This window comes from Tachysurus vachellii, chromosome 22, assembly GCF_030014155.1.
Source record: "Tachysurus vachellii isolate PV-2020 chromosome 22, HZAU_Pvac_v1, whole genome shotgun sequence".
Classification (NCBI taxonomy): domain Eukaryota; kingdom Metazoa; phylum Chordata; class Actinopteri; order Siluriformes; family Bagridae; genus Tachysurus; species Tachysurus vachellii.
The window spans coordinates 1,194,297-1,200,000 of NC_083481.1; positions in this window are offsets into that span (position 1 = coordinate 1,194,297).

The window sequence follows — 5,704 nt, forward strand, 5'->3', positions numbered from 1 at the left end:
GTTACTGTGTTTTGTGTTTACACTGAGAGTTAAGATTACTTTGGAATAAATAATGTTCTAACAAAACATTAAAATCGTACATCATGTTTGGAAAAAAATAGAATATTGAGGTAAATAACTAGAAAATTTAAAATCACAATTAAAAGAAATAAATATAATCAATCGCAATTTAATCATCTAATAATGTTTACTTCATCAATAATGATGATTAATCATTAAAATCAATAATGATTTTTTAGTCTATTTTATAATTCATTTATTTTAGTCTTGTCATGTTTTGAGATTTTCTTCTGATGAGTAAAACTTCTAACATTCAGGAATTTTATAAACAAACACAGTGGACACTTGTGGACACAAGGGGGCAGCAATGAGCTCATTTCACATCGTCTTTTGCAGCTGAACAAACAGGAATCTGCTCAGTTTGTGTCTGAATGTTTAAATAATCTGATTCTGTATGAAGTCTGGAATAATGTTTAGTAATAATCTTTAATGAACTGATGAACGTTAGAACTGATTACTTCTCTGTTTTACATGTAACACTTTCATTAGCATTTGATAGTCAGCATCTTTTGAATGAAAAAAGTATTAATATATGTGATTGGAGAAGAGACCTAGTGTTAGCTACTGGAAATTTGCTATTGTTAGCATTTTGCTACAAAACAGTTGTCAAAATCAGAATAAATACATCAATTCAACACCTCCTGTAAACACTTTAAGGGTTCATCAGTTGTCCGTCTTCAGGAACTCTGACAAGTAAAACCCTACAACATGTTTTTCTATTACAATTGCTAAGAACCTTTGAATAATCCTTAATAATCAAACGTCACCTGTAAAGAAAAACAGCAACTGTTAATTATTTAATGAACACTCAAAACAACCCTTTTGACCAAAACCATCACCAGAAAGAAATCATTTAATGTCCCCATTCTGTTCCATGTACAAACACTTTCAGAGTTCTTCAGTTAAAAGGCTTTTATCATTTTAAAATAAAAGTTCTACTTGGACACCACCTTGATTTGGGTTTCTCCAAAGAACCTTTGATGGTTTTCTAAGTGATGACCCTCAGACATCCTGTGAGGTTTACTGATGACCGAGTCACAACCTCCAGCAGCAGCAGCTTTGAATTCATCTCCAGGTGTTTGTGGTTTGAGATTAAAGGTTTCTCCTTGATAAAAACGTCACACATTTTTCTCCTCTTGTTGGTGTGTAATCAGAGTTTTGGTGATTTGAGAGTTGGCCTCAGGAGGCCACCGGAACGTGCAGCTTTTTTCTGTTGTTATTTTTGCAGGTAAGGAGCAGAAGCATCACCTCTTATATTATTTTAACCTTTTAATCCACTATTAAAAGAGCTCTAGTTTTAGATCCAGGTGTGTGGCTGCTGGAATTACGAGCGTCAGCAACTTTTTGAAGCTCTCAGTTTGTGTTGTCTCAGGCTTTGGGAGGTGAGTAAGGCGCCCTGGCAGGTGTGTTTCCTCTCACGTACAACACAAGTCAGTGTCACGCCAGAGGCTTCAGTCTCACGCCACGTGAACACACCTCACACTGATCCACCAACAAACCCCAATTCACCCACTCACTCTTTATGTCTGATCATCTGATCATCTGATTGTCTGATCAGCTGTTCATCTGATTGTCTGATCAGCTGTTCATCTGATTGTCTGATCAGCTGTTCATCTGATTGTCTGATCATCTGATTGTCTGATTGTCTGTTCATCTGATTGTCTGATCATCTGATTGTCTGATTGTCTGTTCATCTGATTGTCTGATCGTCTGTTCATCTGATTGTCTGATCACCTGGAACACCATTAACTGATTAGTCACAACAGATCTGTATGGTTAATAAATTTATATTCTAAGTGAATATATTTTTTATATATTATTTTAAATAAAACTAATTTTATTTTTACTAATTTTACACAAAAAATTGTCATCATTTTTAACAGATTCTGTTGTTGTTTTTCTTCTTTTCTTCAATTTATATTTAACTTCAACATTACAGTCAAAACTTGTTTTTTTGGTTTCTGTTTTTTTTGCTTTCTTTTCTCGACAATGGGACCTTTAATTTATCGCTCTTTGTTCCCAGATGTTATTTTATTATTGTTTTGTAATGATGTCACTCCATAAACCTGCTGATTAACTTCAGAAAATCAGAAATCAGAACAATGGATTTCATTGAGGTGGTGATTGTCAGAGGCGTGATGTGAAGCTGCGGTGGGTGAATGATGATCACTTTTCACTGCTTCACTCCCCTCAGGGATGAAAACATTAAAGACAGGATTAAATAATCTGTTGATAGCTTTAAAGGTTTGGAGATAAAACCCAGTTCAACACACAGAGCACGCTCATTGTGCTCTTCCAGGAAAAGTCGATATCTCATTACACACCGTGGTCGCTGTCAAGCGCCGCAGGCCAGATTTCCGCCACGGGTTCGAGCCGAGCAGCTTCTGTCATCACTGTAAAACAATCAGCCACAATGGAGCCTCTTTTTTAACTGCTGAATAAATATTAGAAAAGTGAAAAACCACAAAAGTGCAGACTCAGATACACACCAGCAAAAGGAAGCGACCAGGAATGGTGTAAAGCCCAGGAGATGCCGTGACTCTGATGTGTCATCGTCACTCTGCACTGGGCTTTGTGAAGCATCTGATGCCACCAGACCCAAACTTTCACTTTACTGTGTAATAGAATATTATAATAATAATAATAAATTAATACTCAAGACTGTGTTTAGTGTTGCTTCAGCATTAACGAACATCTTTTTTTTTTTTGCAAAGTCTTTTTATTGCAAACAAAGTCAAATATCAATACAGAATCCCATTTTATTTAACAAACATCTAACAAAAGCTGAGTCTCGTTAAATGGCGTGAAAAATCTTTTAGTCCTTTTAGTCATTTAGTAATATGAAGTATATCACTGGGGGCGCACGGTGTCTTAATGGTTAGCACGTTCGCCTTACACCTCCAGGGTCGGGGTTCGATTCCCGCCTCCACCTTGTGTGCCTCCACCAGTTTGCATGTTTTCCCCGTGCCTTGGGGGTTTCCTCCGGGTACTCCGGTTTCCTCCCCCGGTCCAAAGACATGCATGGTAGGTTGATTGGCATCTCTGGAAAATTGTCCGTAGTGTGTGATTGTGTGAGTGAATGAGAGAGAGTGTGTGTGTGTGCCCTGTGATGGGTGTCACACCAGGGTGTATCCTGCCTTGATGCCCGATGACGCCTGAGATAGGCACAGGCTCCCCGTGACCCGAGGTAGTTCGGATAAGCGGTAGAAGATGAATGAATGAATGAAAGTATATCACTCTTTCACCTCACTCTTTCATATCACTCTATCATATCCTTCATATCACTCTATCTCATCTTTCGCAAAGAAATCACATCTTTAATCGAAGCGCACAAGCTTTTAGAGCACTTCGGTTTCAGAAGGAATGATTTCCGTTGTATCTTCAGCACATTTTGTGAAACAGTGTTAAATGAAACAGAGATTGTTTTTCTTACATGTTTCCTTCACCTTTTTATTTATTTTCATGTTTAAAAGTGAAGCCTGCTAAACAGTGGAGCAGGAAATGTTCTCTGCAGCCTGTCTGCTTTGACACACAAACTAAAAATAGCCTTTTGAAACACTGGGCTATTTGTAGCTGAGCAGCTTTTTGTTTACATCTAATTGAGTTTAATCAGTTCCATCTCTGAAAGCTCTCGCATCACAGACACTCACATGACGATTACAGCAAGAAGGAAACCACTGCTCAGCTCCACAAACCACAGCCGAGGTCCTGCCGAGTGTGGAAACGCTTCAGTGTTCAGCACATGGCTGTGACCATGCTGGAATGTGGTTTCATAGCTGTTACCTATTTCAGTGAATAAACTGTTTACCTGAACTGTTTCCTGCACGGCCAATAAAAAGCGCATTAGATGATAATTAAGCATCTGCTTCCAGATGACCTGGAGATCACCGCACATTCATCCTAAACACATTACATCACCTGCAGAACAAACAAGAACCGGTGAGCTGAGCTGAGTGTCGGCCATACAGAGACATGAAGAACAGCATCACACCATCATATCATCACACCATCATTACATCATAACATCATCATATCATCACACCATCATTACATCATAACATCATCATATTATATCATCACACCATCATTACATCATATCATCATCATATCATCACACCATAACACCATCACATCATCACACCATCATATCATCACACCATAATATCATCACACCATCACATCACACCATCACACCATCATTACATTATCATCATCATATCATCACACCATAATATCATCACACCATCACATCACACCATCACATCATCACACCATCATATCATCACACCATCACATCAAACCATAATATCATCACACCATCACATCATAACACCATCATATCATCACACCATCACATCACACCATCACATCATCACACCATCATATCATCACACCATCACATCAAACCATTATATCATAACACCATCATATCATCACACCATCAAACCATCACATCATCCCATTATCACATCGTCACACCATCACACCATCATATCATCACACCATCATTACATCATCATCATATACAGTAACGTGATCTCACAGTCACACCATCACATGATCACATCATCACACCCTCACATCATCACAATTTCATACCATCACACCATCATACCATCACACCAACATCACTTCCAGAAGATGAAGAATAAAGAATAGACATTAATTGTGTTTTGTTTGTTTCTACACAGTAAATTTTATTATTATTGTAGCAGATTTCACTTGTCTAGCATTAACCAGCTGAAAAAACCCAACACATTCACTCATCTTCTACTGCTTATCCGAACTACCTCGGGTCACGGGGAGCCTGTGAGCCATCTCAGGTGTCATCGGGCATCAAGGATGGAGTGCCAACCAATCACAGGGCACACACACACACTCTCTCATTCACTCACACAATCACACACTACGGACAATTTTCCAGAGATGCCATTCAACCTACCATGCATGTCTTTGGACCGGGGGGAGGAAACCGAAGTACCTGGAGGAAACCCCCGAGGCACGGGGAGAACATGCAAACTCCACACACACAAGGTGGAGGTGGGAATCGAACCCCCAACCCTGGAGGTGTGAGGCAAACGTGCTAACCACTAAGTCACCGTGCCCCCCAACCCAACACATAATTACTGAAATCATCTTCTGAGACGAGTACAGATGTTGCATCCATTGATAATACAATGAAATGACCCCAAAAGACACATCCGTAAAAGACACGCCCCCAATGACACGCCCCCTAATGACACAACACAAACTTAGAGAATATGATTTTTCCAATGCACTGTTACATTTAAGGATTGAAACATGTGACTGAGACACACCCCTTTTACAGGTAAACCCCAGACCTACTCACACATCTCTAACGATCATTCGTAACATGCACTTTTGTTAGTGTCTCCTGACTCTATGCAGCCTGTCTGAATCGGTTGTAGACAAAAATCATAAAAAAAGCAACTCTATAAACAAGAAAGTGCAAGAAACACGTGAAACATTTATCATCTGTGAAGATGTTCAGGGTTCAGAGCCTCAGACTTAAAGAGGTTTCTGTCACAAGGTCCAGCTCGTAGAGTTTTATATCCAAATCACACTTAGAGAGATGAAGCAAAATAAAATATGATGAAGAAATAACCGTCTTTATAGCAATGTG